Source organism: Nicotiana sylvestris, chromosome 7 (genome assembly GCF_000393655.2).
Source record: "Nicotiana sylvestris chromosome 7, ASM39365v2, whole genome shotgun sequence".
NCBI classification, from domain to species: Eukaryota; Viridiplantae; Streptophyta; class Magnoliopsida; order Solanales; family Solanaceae; genus Nicotiana; species Nicotiana sylvestris.
Window position 1 is genome coordinate 35,857,339 of NC_091063.1, and position 15,159 is coordinate 35,872,497.

The 15,159-nt window shown below is 34.3% G+C and overlaps 1 long non-coding RNA gene across 1 annotated transcript; it reads left to right on the plus strand.

Annotated features, from left to right (window-relative positions):
- Nucleotides 1–13,035: 13,035 nt before the first annotated feature.
- LOC138872671 (uncharacterized) lies at nt 13,036–14,779 on the plus strand. The gene is made up of 3 exons (XR_011401176.1): nt 13,036–13,101; nt 13,434–13,500; nt 14,489–14,779. It is a non-coding gene; the product is annotated as an uncharacterized lncRNA (long non-coding RNA).
- Nucleotides 14,780–15,159: the final 380 nt, after the last annotated feature.

Genomic DNA, 15,159 nt, shown 5'->3' on the forward strand with positions numbered 1-15,159 from the left:
GTTTTAACAAATCAAAAGCATTGCTCTTTGCTCCCATCAAATGTGTCCAGGTAGCCCTAGTATAGTCATCTATTGTAGTAAGAAAGTATTTAGAACCAGAATGAGTGGGAGTAGAGTAGGGACCCCAAGTATCTATATGTACAAACTGAAAAGGGTGAGTGAACTGAATAGAACTATCAGGAAAAGGGAGCCCAGTTTGTCTTGCTAAGGGGCAAATGGGACATATGAAAGACTGTTTGGAGGATAGTCTACAATCAAGACCAGAAATAAGTTTCATTTTGAAAAAGGAAATATGTTCAAGTCTATAATGCCAAACAATATCAGATTTATTCATTTTATTTGAATCAACTATGGTATTTACAGATGAATTGTCAATAGCAGCATTATTAGACACTACATGTAGAGAAAAAGCAATAGAAGAATAAGAATTGACATTAACAGATTCAACAGGAGAAGTGACATGTTGGAACAGCTTGTAAAGTCCATTGTCCAGTCTACCAAGCACCACTGGCTTCCTCATTGAGGGGCCCTAGAAAGTGCAAGCAGACTTGGTAAACTGTACAACATTATCACAATGAGACAAAAGCTTGTGAACAGATATGAGATTATGTTTAAAACTAGGGATGTAAAGAATATTATGAAGAATTAAATCAGGAAATAAAGCTAAAGAACCAATATTGGTAACCTTTACTTTATACCCATTTGGAAGAGACACAAGATAAAGAATAAGAAGAGTGATTATATCAAAAAGTAAACTCCTGATGGAAGTCATTTGATCAGTAGCTCCAAAATCTATTATCCAAACAATTCCATTCATACTAGACAACATACAAGCTCTATAAGAAACACCCTCATAAGGCATAATCTTACCAGAAAAGTTAGCAAAAGCAAAGAGAGGTGGAAAATGTGGGGAAGCATAGATTTGGGATTGTTGTAATTAGATCATCACCTGAGAGTATTGATCCTTGGTAAGACCAGGTATCACAGAGGACTACTCCTTCTCAACAGGACCATCAGAACCACAAGGCACAGAAGAGCCACCAGAAGATTCAAGCTCAACATGTGCAGTAGTTCTGTGAGGGGGAGGTCCTTTGTTGAACTTGAAATTGGGAGGATATCCATGTAATTTATAGCATTTGTCTATAGAATGCCTAGGTTTCTTGCAATATTTGCAGATGAGAGAAGACTTGGGAGCCTCAAAAGAAACCTTGGAAGGAAATGATGGCTTAGAAGTCCCAACATTGAATGAAACAGACTGTGGAGAATTGGGAGGCAGAAGACACCTGTCTATGCTTACCATCATATAATAAGATGTTGTACATATTTCCAACAGATGGAAGTGGTTTCTTCATTAAAATGTTGCTGCGAGTTTGCATGTAGGTATCATTCAGACCCATAAGGAACTGATAAACCTTCTACTCTTCATCTTCAGCAGCCTTACCCCCACAATTACAAACTCTAACCTTATAAGAAGCTATTTCATCTCATAGTTATTTGATTTTATTAAAGTAAGAAGCTATGTATAAAGACCCTTGAGAGATATGTGCTAATTCTTTATTTAGCTCAAAAACTCTGGCCCTATCAGCCTTACTGTATCTCTCCTCCAATTCACACCAAATATCTTTAGCATATTCAGAGTATTCTATGCTACGAAATATTTCTTTTGACAAAGAATTAACCCACTATGACACTACAAGATCATTACACCGTTGCCATTGACGTGCCAGAGGAGATCCTGGAAGTGGCTTTGTAGAGGTGCCATTGATAAAATCAAATTTATTATGAATGGAGAGAGCAACCAAGATGTTTCTCCTTCCAGCTGCCATAGCAAGCTTCTATCAAATGGACTAGAGACCAAAGAGGTTCCCAACACATCTAATGGATGTACATATAATGGATGACATGGATGTGTAAAATCATCTTCGTAAAATATAGTACGAGATGCAGTAGAGGAAGAAGAATGTGTAATTGCAGGATTATCATTCGTCATTGAGAGAAAATATATCAATAAGAAACAGTCAGCAATTCAACAAACAAATTTATGAAATATGAAGAGAGAACTGGTGTACCCCCTATTTTGCAACCGAAAAGAGAACATCCTTGTGATCGAACTTCTGGCGGCTCAGCTAAACACCGACGAGAAAACCCTAGCTCGAATCAGATGAGCAAATCAGCCAAGTACAGTCAAATATCCAGAGAAATAGTAAAATCCAGCAGAGACAGACGATAATGAGAAGAAATCATCCAACAAAAACCAAACAAAACCATAATCCACCGTGAATGCAGTCCAAACGAAAAAAAACTCGATGAAAACTGAAGAGGTTAACATCGATCGGAAGCTAATGATACGATCTACCAGAATCTATGCTCTGATACCATGAAAATTATCGAAATTTATAGAGAGATTGACAAAATGTAAACTAGGGTTCATAGGTTGAGAGAAGGTTCGGGAGAAAGCAGATATTTTCTACATTGAGAAATGTCAATCTGGTTACAAAAATGAGGGACTCCTCTTATAAATAATGGGCCTGACCCGGTGGCCTAACTAATACAAAACAATGGACTCAATATAGACATGGACCTAAGTTATAAAAATAGCCCAAATAGTTCAGCCTTTATCAAATATTCTAACAAGTATACAAAAGAATGTCATAAATATTGCATTAAACATTTGAGATCATAGAAAAGATGATGGGAAGATTATGAAAGTGTGAGAGTTACAACTATAATGGTGAGAAATAATGGAGGTTCTCTACATAATGGAGAAGAGTAGTGAGAGTTATATTTGATTAGTGGACATCCATATAAATATGTATTTCATAACAAGTTGTAGATACTGTAATGTGTACAACGATGTCGGCAACCGTGTGGTCAATTGAAGGAAATTACAACGTCCAATTTTTGTCTCATTTTGATAAATATCTAAAGTAATTCCACTATAAATGCAACGGCATCATTAACAAATTCATCCACCAATCCAACGATTAAAGGAATAGGGACGAACAGAAAATCGGTTTTTGTGCAATTAAACAACAGAAATGGCAAGAGCCAACTACAAAGTATCAGTCGTTCTTTTCAGCTTTGTTCTTGTTGTTCCTTCTCTCCGTTTACGTGGCAGAAAGTAGAATACTTTCATGTAAGTATCAAACCTAAATATATTACCTTGCTAGTATTAATTATGCCCAAAAAGACCCATGACCCTAATTATAAAAAGTAAATTTTATTAAATAATATATTATTTTCTTGATGGGTCAGCTGAAACTGGAACAAATTCTGTTCCAGTGTGCAATAAGATTTATGGTGCAAATATTGGAGACACATGCTTCAGCATTATGGAAAATTTCAGTGTGACCTCTGAGGTTTTTACTGCTTTCAACCCTAACCTCAATTGTGACAAAATGTTCGTTGGTGAATGGATATGCCTTGATGGTTCCTCCATCTAAAGTATAAAGCAAGGGATTATCAAGCTCAAGAAATAAATACTCAAAATTAAATCAGCACTGTCTGATTTGCGAATAAAGAGTAAAGCTAATGTATGATTAAAAAAGCAATTTAATCTAGCTTTTTTGTATTGTTTCGGGTTTTCTTTTCATATTCCAGCTTCTTTCTTCAACAATTTATATAATTAATTCATGTTCTAAGCTGATTTTTTAGCGTACTTCATAATTGATCTTTATATATAACTTGCACAAGACGATCAAATTCTATCTATAATCTACTTATTCCCTCTTTTGAGCAGTTTTGGTATATTACCCAGCTATTACTACTAGCATGACATTCTTAATTAAATTAACTTGATGGAATGAGTTAGAACCATTTGGAAACAAAATACCAAATCAAATTGATTTTTTTATTTGATTTGGTAATTTGTTTCCGATTCCTAAACGTTTCGTAGTTTCACCACTCCCTTCGCAAAGTTAATTTAGACAACGATAAAAACTAAGAATTAATAAAGGTTGTGCAATCAGCAATCAAAATGAAGTAATGATACATGGGATACATGTGAATGCATGAAACCATTTTTCGATATAAAATTGAACACAACACCTTGTGGTGAAAAATCACATAGAGAATATAATAGATTATTCGATCACCACTCCTCACTTATTGATTTCTATTAGGCTTAGGGCCAAGACAAATACTAGATCAAGAAATTGGTAATTTTCCTATCCATGGTTTAATGGCCAAAACGAGGATTTTCACTCTTCAAAAAATGCCTTTCGCGAAGGATTTGTGGTCCATTCTTTGTTGAAGTTGGTGGGTTCGTATTGCCACCTTGAGATGGCCCAGACGGTGGTACTACATTATTTAAGATAATTTTACCTTCTTTTTTCATGATCATTAGTCGATCAGTAAGGGCGTCACTACCAGTGAAGCCCACTATGAGGAAAAGCAGAAAGAAAATAGTTGTGCTAGGGCAACATAATTTTAGAGAAGAACATTTCTTAAACGCAGACATGGTAAATAGATGGGAGGAAAACTTGAATTTTGCCAATCAAGATGCCACTTCTTTATATAGGTTATGGTGTGGTGTTAATATTGAAGTACTTGCCATGATAATCACATTCAGAATATTGAACATAATCAGAATACTTGAGTTTTCAAAATTTGTACATTACTTTCTTTTGACACTTAAAGTCAAGAAGGCAAGTTAGTAATTCACAAGGTATCATAGAAAAAATTGTTTTGTCTTATTAAAGTGAAGAAGGTAAGTTATTAAATTTCATATGTATCATTGAAAAAACATATGATTTTCTTCATTCAATCAGATTATAAACAATCAACAAACATAAATGTCAATAATATATACTTCAATAATATAATTTGCAAAATAGTCTATGTATGATTTATAATAATAACAACAACAACGTGTCATTTCCAAGCAATTTGAGGTCGGCGATATAAAATCTTTATTCTTTTCGTTCAGCTTAACTTATATCATCATTAGTACTAAAATAAATTAGAAGTGCAATTAAAAATTATTATTAGTAGTAGCAAATAATAATAATAATAATAATAATAATAATAATAATAATAATAATAATAATAATAATAATAATAATAATAATAATAATAATAATAATCTACCAAGTCTAAAACCTATTCTCAATTAGTAGGCATCACCTATATGGATTTTTCTCTTCCGTTGTGCTTTCTCTTTAGCTCAATCTATAGTGCTTACAATGATATATAGATCTTTCGAAACAATTTTCTTCCATGTAACTTAGGTCCACCTCATCCCCTTTTAACACATTTACCTATTGCAGTTTATTCCTACAGACCAATGTATCTGTAGGTCAACACATGATATAACCAAACCATCTTAAACAATCTTCTCTTATTTTATCATCAATGTGTGATACATGTACCTTCTAGTGAATTTAATTATTTTAATCTCATTTAATCTTGTGTGAGACGCATATCCTTCTTAGAATTCACAATATTTTTTGGAACACTTTTCTTGTGAATATGCTAACTTTAACAACCCAACATTCACTACCATATAACATAGCCGGTCTTATCACTGTTCTATAGAACATATCTTTCAGCTTGGTAGGCATCCTTCTGTCACATAATAACCTAGAAGAACTTTTTCATTTCAACCATACGGTTTTAATCCTATGGATAACATCTCTATCCAGGGGCGTATCTAGGGAAGGATCCATGAGGCATGTGAACTCATGCTCCCCTCCCTAAATCATGTATAGTAATATTATATTTTTTTAAAAATACTAAATATATGTGTGTACACCCAAGCTCAAAGTATCATATAATGCAATGATTACTGGACAGTGAATTATGAGTTCAAATCTCATGTTAATTATTTTATTTTTTTAAAAGGTTGAATACATACATGGCCCCTTAAACTTGTCCAAATTTTTCACTTGGACACTCAAACTAAGCCTTATTCCTATTAAACACTTTGATCTCTATGAAATATGTACCAATTGAACACAAATTTGACAACTCTTAATAAACTAGAGTGCGTGAATATCACTTGCCAATAACATGGGAGATCAAACCAATGAAAAATTGACACGTCAAGGAAGAAAATAAAACGGTCAATGTGTGAAAATTAAAAAAGAAGAGTAACATTGACTGATGGTGGCCGGCGGTGGAAACACTACTTTAGCATGTCTTCTTCCTTCTTCCTCTTTACATCGAGAAACATATTAAAGACAATACGATGGTGGAAGGTTGTAAATTTCTGGGGATTACATGGCAGCGGCTGGGAAGTGATTGTTGGAGAAGCAGCAGGGATAGTGATTGTTGGAGAAGCGAAACTGGAGGTAGAAGAATGAGCTTGTATTCAAATTATGTTTGGATTTTGCTTTTAGGATTATTGAAATGACATCCCTTTAATGTTCACTGCTAAATATTTCACGGTATGTTTGGAATTCATTTTTAACGTACTGCATTTAAATACATTCAGTGCGTCATTAGTATTATGTCTAAAAAACTTCCAACCTTCAGCATTTCTCTAAATTAAACTGTAGTTGGTGGCAGCGGCAGCGATGGTATGAACATAGAAAAGAGGAAAGGAAAAGAATGAATGTGGTGGTAGAAGTGGTAGGAGTGACGGAAAACAAAAGGGCAAGGAGAAGGGGTAGTATATCGCGGCAAGAAGTAAGTATGCCGGAGGGTGGTGGTATATGGTGGTGGAGATCTAGGAGGGGAGAGGTAGGAGGAAGGAGAACGTAAAAAAAAAATTAAAAAGAAAATATGGCCTCTCACGCTCTTAAAGAATGTGTCTTACACGCACAGTTCCATGTTACTGAATTGAGTGTAATTGGTACACTTGAGCTTGGATTAATTGTTCAATAGGAACAAGTTGTAGTTCAAAGATCTATGTAAAAAATTTGGACAAGTTTAAGGGTGTACTTATGTATTTATCCTTTCTTAAAACTATGCACCCACGGGAGATGGACATGTCACGTGTCACTTTTTGAAATTCCTATTCTTTTATTCTTTTATGATTTCACGCATTGAAATTCCTATATTCTTTTGTTACCATAAAATTTATATGGTTAAACGAAATGTGCATATTAAAACTAGTAGCAATGAATGATGTAGCATATAGTCAATGGATTCAACTGATCCCAATATTTTCGATAGGGAGTAAAGAATACAGATATAGATGTAAGAAAATTACTATATAAATATTAAATTTGAACTTATAATTCCAAAAGTATAATGGATGCAATAGTAGAACTAAAGATTGAATCCCTAAAAAATCCACCGCTTCGTAATAGTGCATCCATCCTCCCAAATTCCTGGATCCGCCTCTGTGACTCTATCTATCGCTAAAAAGGTACTCCCTCCGGTCCATTTTAACTCATTTTTTGACTTTTTTAACACATATTAAGAAATTTATATTTTAACATTAGTTAATAATAAAATTGATCATATTAACCTTAATTTGCTCATTGGAAATATAACAAACGACTCCTAGGCTCTTTACTCCAAGAGCAACCTTGGAAAGAAGAAATTAATTTCTTCTTGATATTTGAAACAATAAGATATTGTGAACTACAAAAAAGGCCAAAAATCCACTTACAGTGGACCGGAGGGAGTACTCCGTAGTACCTCTTTATCTTTTTAGGAAATTTTACCTCCTATAGAAAAGCTTTACACCCTATTTATTATAAATAAAAATCTTTTTAAAATATTATTTTCTATAGCTACCTTTTAGTTTTTATAGCAAAATATGTATTTTTGGCCACTTCCTACCGTTAGCCATTAAATACGTTGTCTAATATTTTTTTCTCTCTCATTCTTTCAGTTTATTCTTTCCCATAATCACCACATAGTATCTTATTTCTCTCTACACTATCTCTCTCTCACATCACCATTGTCTTCCCCATTGTTGAACCACGATTCTCCTTTATTTGCAGGTTCTCTCTCAGATTGTTCTCAAACCCTGGAGTAGATTTGCTGGATTTCATCTATGTTACACATGAGTTTCAAAATGTCTTGATCAAAGTTTCTGATATGAGTTGTATCTTTTCCCAAAGTGGAAGGGACATGGTCTGTTCATAGCTGAATTGATTTTGAATGTTGACATGGAAGAGGAAAGGACAGAGGAGAGGGTGGCAGCGGCTAATGAAATTAGGATTAGGTTTGGGGAAATGGGTTAAACCATTCACATATAACAATTGAAATGTATTTGTAGGTTCATCAACAACCATTGAAGCCGAAAGGAGAACAAAAATACGCAATGACCCTAATTGTAGATGTATTTATATTTTCGGGTCCGTATACATTGAACTTTAGTTTGTACAATGGTTTCTCTTCTTGTATTTAGATGTCTTTTTATGTATTCGACAAGGCATACATATTTATACAATAGTTTTCTCTTCTTGTATTTAGATGTATTTATATGTATTCGATAAGGCATACACTGATTTTGACTGTTGTATTTAGATGTATTAATATGTATTTGAATTCATACAACAATATTTTTAAGTACATTGTTAGTTCTATCATTTTGATATTATTCATCAATTAGTTATGCATTCAATCTAACTGTATTCATATGTATTTTCAACCTAACTGTATCCATCTATATTTAAAACAACAATACAATGAAATACAGTAAGATACTCTCAATACAAATAGAAAATCAATGAATACAACCAATAAAATATACTCAATAAAGCCATAATACCATGTATTAGGAATAAATAAAATATTGTGAAAACAAAAATAAACTTGAATACATCGAACAATGTCAGGAAAAAAACTCGAACTGTATTAGAAAAAAAAAGGGACTGAAACTCTGAAGAATGCTCTGCTTTTTGGTGTTTAGCGTCTAATAAATCTTCTCATTAATTGGATTAATAATGTTGTGTGTTATAATTGATTTAGGTGACTTATATTAGGAGTGTATCCCGTTAAATTAGCAGTTTTCCGTTATTAAACAACTGAAGAGACCTATTATTACGTTGTATTCATGAATACATGGTATGTATACACATGAATACAGCGGCTGACAACTGGACTGCCCTATTTTTAGCCGATTTTTGCTATTGTATTCATGAATACAATAGCTCGAGTACATCGAATACATTATCATAACAAACTGAAAGGAAGCTAATGAAAGTAATTATGTATATGGTAGCTATAGAAAGTTAATAGCCACTAAACAATAGTCATTTCTGAAAATTCCTCCTCTTTTTACTAGTTCAAATATTGACTTAGCACTCCCTTAAGTAATCATCTATTAGGAGTTTATTTTACTATATTAACCTTATTAATGGTAATTAAATTTTATCAACAAAGCAACGATTTGAAAGTGCGGATACTTAATGAAAAGAGTAATATTGGAAGAAAATAATAAATCTCACTTGATTTATTAAAGAAGACCAGTAAAAGAAAAAAAAAATTGTTTTTAGTGTAATGGACTAGTAAAAAGGAATGGAGGGAGTATAATTGTATAAGACAAATCGTATTCCACTGCTTGTAGTTTTGAAGTGGACTATTTCTTGAATTTGATGATTTTCGAAGCCTTTTGTCTGAAGATTGAAGACTCTGGACTTTCAAAATGATGTAGATGCAAAATGTACCATGCCCTCCCAGCTAATAGGATTTTTCACAGTCAAATTACTAAATAAGAAAAATATTAATGACAGTCTAAATAATTAATTTGTGTTATGATAAATATTACATTATGGTGGATGTCTACTCTTCTTACATGATCTTCGTCTTAAATGTTTAATGACATATTCAATGACATATTTGTATGTTCAATGACATATTCCATGACATATTTTCTTGACTTTTTATGCCTATATAAAGGTCTTGTAATAGATAGGAAAATACACACAATTGAAGAAGAAAATCTCTCCCTTCTCCCTATCTCCATTTCTTGTTCATGTTTTACTAAATTACTTTATTTCCTTGTTCCATATTGTTACTTTGAGTTATATTTCATAACACGTTATCAGCACGAATTAGTCTCTATTTTTTACCCTAAAATTGAATTTGATTTTCTCATCGAAGTTAAAAAAGTTTGTGGTGCTGCCAATTGCAATAACTAGGTAATATGTTTCAATTTGGGTTGTTAACTCTTTGGTTATATACAGGATATTGTGTGAAAACTATTACTGATCATATCATGCTTAGCCAAGTTTTTGTAATTCATCCTAACGTTGAAATATTAACTTTGCCCGCATCACAATAATTATACTTTTCATTTATAAGCCTAGTGGTATGAATTATTTGGATTGTTAGATTCTTGTCTTGATCAAAATAAAATTACCTATGCCTAATAGCAACAAGACTGTGAACGTATAAAGAGTATGCAATGCATATTTACTACTCCTTTGTTTCTTTGAGTTGAATTTGGCTAGACTTGATGTCGCCTTGGATGGTGATTTTCCCCCTTTATTTATGATAATTGTTGTCAATTAGAAGCAATCCTCAACTGATATATAAAAGAAAATCATCTTAATGATCAGGACATAAATGAGAATTATTAACTTCTGACAATAAAAGGCATTCATATCAATTTTTTTTTTTTGAAAATATCATAAATGAGGGCGATGACTATATCTTTTTGTTTTTCTAGAGAGCATAATACTTAGTTTCCACAAAAATGCATGGTAACTAATAATACTATTATTCTATTTGATACATCATTTTCCTTAATGTTCTAGTCATATCACTTTCATCTTGAAGTAGACTTATTGCATCAAAGACCACATGTAAATTTTTAAGTATTTTATATGAATGATGCGCAATCTACAACTGGTAAGTTGTTACCTATAATGTCACTTTTCTGGTAATATAAATGTTAAATTTATGTATTAGTACTATATATGTGTTGTTACCTATATGGTGTACTTTTGATAAATTTATTCACTAATTTCTTGGTTGAATTGAGTGAAGGAAAGTCATGGCATTAAATCAAATCCAATAGGTAAGGTATACCCCGAAAATAACAATATTTTTGAGAGAAACTCAATAAATATAATGAAAATAATTTTATGATCCATTTAAACTCTAATAGAATTTAGAAGAAATATTCTGACTACAAACGGTTGTATTTCATATAGTTGCTACAAATAATTGATAAACCTTTACGCTGATTTGAGATTTTACTTATTTAAGAAAGCTAATTTGATTTGCTAAGTTGCAAATTAATTGTAACGACCCGACCGGTCGTTTTGAGCTCCGGCGTATCATTCAACAGTTTGAGGCCATGAGCGGCTTCATCTTAGGTATATTGACTTGTGTGTATGGTCAGAATTAAAATTCAGGAAGTTTGGAGTCAAATCTAAATGGAAATTCTCATTTTGAAAGCTTAAAATTGAAGAAATGAACTAGGATTAGAATTTTGAGTAAACGACCTCGGAATTGGGATCTGAAAGTTCCAGCATGTTCGTATGATGATTTTGGACTTGGGCGTATGTCCGGATTTGATTTTGGGTAACCCGTGAGCATTTCGGCGTATATTGTGAAAGTTAGTACTTTAGAAGAATTTCATAAATTTAGGTTGGAAGGCATTTCAGTTTTTGTGACGACCCAACCCGTCGTCTCCTGTAATTCCATTCCGTATTCCTCGTTATATGCTTATTCATGCTTCAATATGTGTACTTGGTGAATTTGAGTCAATTCGGATCGAGTTTGGTAGAAATTGGGACAAATAGTCTTTTGAATGAAGAATTAGTTTGGAAAAGTCAACCGGAAGTTGACTTGTAAGTTAGAGGTCTCGGAATTTATTTCCGATGATTCGGTTAGTTTCGGGGGATAATTTAAGGATTGGTAGCGCGATCGGAAGTGAATTCGGATGTCCGGAGGTCATTTTGAAGTCATTTGGCTAAGTATAGAAATTTGAAGGTTTTTGAGAAAAATTCGACCGGAAGGGGAAATTTTGATATCGGAGTCGGAATGTGAATCCGAAAGTTGGGGCAAGTCCGTAATGTCGAATGTGACTTGTGTGCAAAAAGTCATTCCGGAATGATTTTGGTAAGGTTTGAGACACTTAATCTCTTTTAAGGAAGCTTAAGTTGGAAAAGTCAACCGAATATTGACTTATGTGTTAGAGAGCTCGAAATGCGAATTTTATGGTTCATATAGCTTCGTTAGGTAATTTTGGACTTAGGAGTGTGTCCGGAATATTTTTGTGATGACCGGTGTAGAATTAAGCTTGAATTGGCAAAGTTAGTATTTTGGCGAATTCCGGTTGATAGGTGAGATTTTGATCCGAGGGTCGGAATGGAATTCCGAGAGTTGCTGTAGCTTCGTTATGTCATTTTGGACTTGTCTGCAAAATTTGAGGTCATTCGGACGTGGTTTGGTTGGGTTTTTTTATCAAAAATGGAATTTGGAAGTTCGTGAGATTCATAGGCTTGAATTCGATGAGGATTTGATGTTTTGATGTTATTTTGGGTGTTTCGAAGGTTGGGACAAGTTTGAATGATATTGTGGGACATGTTGATATAATTGGTTAAGGTCCCGAGGGCCTCGGGTGGATTTCGGAAGGTTAACAGAATGAAATTCGGACCAAAAAGAAAAGAAAAAGCTGCAGAAATTTCTGCTGCAATTTTCTGCAGGTCTTTGGACTGCAATCGTGGAGCGTACTTCGGAGGCCTATATCTTTTGATCTACAAGGAATTTTGAGATGGTTTAAAAACGAAAGTTGTAGCCCTTTATGTCTAGTTTCCAGAAAGCTAAAGAAATCGTAATTTGGACATCTGTAGAGAATGTTACAGTCGATTGAATATGACTGGTGGAGCTCGTTCTCCAGAATTTTCTGATTCGGGGAGCCTACTTTAGAAGCTCATATCTCGGGATATATAAAGAGTTATATGGTGTACAACCTATCAAATTAAAGATCTTCGAGTCTAGTTTCTAAATATTCAATCCGTTTGTCATTTGATACTTATACAAGACGTTATGGGTGTTTAAACAGAAGGTGTCCGACAAGGAAAATTTTTAATAGGATGTACAACTTGTATAGCACAAGTGCAAGGTACAACTCGACGAAGCACGGGCAGATTCTTTTAAACACGGATTTGGCTTATTTCTTTCATTTCTTTCATTTGGCTTGGATTATTTTGGAGAGAATTTCAAGGGGGATTTCATCAAGCATCAAAGGTGAGTTGTTTCTACTTATTTCCAAGTTAAATACATGGATTAGAGCTGAAAACTCAAGTAAATTATGGACAAAAATGGTGGTTTAGGGCTTGAAACTTAAGAGAATTAAATGGTGATTTGAGGGGTCAAATGAACTCCGATTTTTGTGAATTTGGTATGTATAGACTCATGGCGAGATAAGGGTCGTATTGATGTAAAAATTTCTGAATTTTGAGACGTGGGCCCGGGGCTCGGGTTTTGCTAATTTCGGGATTTTCGACATTTTTTGAGTCTTTTCGATTGGGTTATATTCCCTTAGCCTATTGTAACGTATTCGTTGTGGTTCTTACTAGATTCGACGCGCGAAGAGGTCGATTCAAGAGGAAAGGGCATTGCGGACTAGTCTACGGCCGATTAGAGGTGAGTAATAGATGTAAATGATGTTCTGAGGGTTTGAAACCCCGGACTTTCACATCGTAACGCTATATTGAGGCGTGACACGCACTCCATGGCGAGTAAGGGGTCGGATACTATTGGGGATTGTGACTTGGTCCATCCCGTGTGATGTTTATACTATATTGGTGATTGATACACATACTTCATTAATATTACGGGGCTTGATGCCATGTTTGGGGCCTTGTGCCAATTTGTAAAATCCTTCGAGGATTGATATTACTGCTTAGCATGATTTGCATATCGTTTAATTTCAGTCCAAGGTTTTAAATGTTGTTTTGCAAACTCAGCCATAATTCTAAGTGTTGAAAACTTAAATGATATTTTTAAATGTATTCCGGGCTGGGAACTTCTGTTTTGTAAATGCCCAAGGGGCTTATTATATTATTTTCTGGACTGATTATAAAGTGACTTGAAACAGTGGTAACAATGACACTGTGTGATATACTTGAAACAGTGGTAACAATGACACTGTGTGATATACTTGAAACAGTGGTAACAATGACACTGTGTGATATACTTGAAATAGTGGTAACAATGACACTGGATGATATACTTGAACAGTGGTAACAATGACACTGTATGATATAAATTGGTCAGGTAACAATGGCTGACCGGTCAGGTAACAATGACTGACCAAGATATTGCGCTTGGGCTGTAGGAGCCCCTCCGGAGTCTGTACACACCCCCAGTGAGCGTCGTCGACGATAAATAAATATGGATGGCTCGGGCTGCACGCCGCAGTGGGTACTGGAATGTACCATCATATGCATTGCATTGCATTCATGTATTTCTATTTATACTGTTGTTTAGCTGCTCAGTTCCATATGTTGCTGTATATTTGGATTTTAGCTTACTTTGTGTATTTACTGGATTTTCTTATCTTCGGACTGTAGTTACTTTTATTACTCACTGGGTCGGAGTACTCACTTTACTCCCTGCACCTTGTGTGCAGATCCAGGGCAGTCTCAGGCTCAGTAGATCCAGTTGATCAGCAGATCCAGCTTCTGGGAGTATCGAGGTAGCTGCACGGCGTTCGCAGCCATTGATCTTCTCCCTCCTATCCTATCTCTTTATTTCCGCATTATCAGACTTTGGATATACCATGTATTAGGATGATATTCTGTATTCTAGAGGCTCAGATTCGTGACATCGGGTCCTAGTGAGATTATATTGTGTATTTTGTTAAATTCTTCAGTACTTTAATCTTGCTTAATTGATATTTCTTTCCGCTATTTTTGATAAATTGGGTTAAGTATTGAATAATGGTCGGGCTTGCCTAGTAGTGTGTTGGGCGCCATCACGACTGGAATTTGGGTCGTGGCATTAATTGTGTACAACTTTCTTGGCATGTGATTGAAATTAAGGCTTGAGAATGAATCTCAATATTGTTTAGCCTATTATACCATTGATTGAGGGTAAGACATCGGGATCAAATCCTGATGCACCATATGATAAGAGTTGGGTTTGAGTCTCAATTCATTATGGCCTAACATGCCTTTATATTGGTAAGACATTGGGTTTGATTCCCACTATACCATATTGATGATATAATGAAGACAAGTGGTTGAACAACGAACGTGGGAGTTCCAAAGATCAAAATAATAATAATCATCACTATGATTA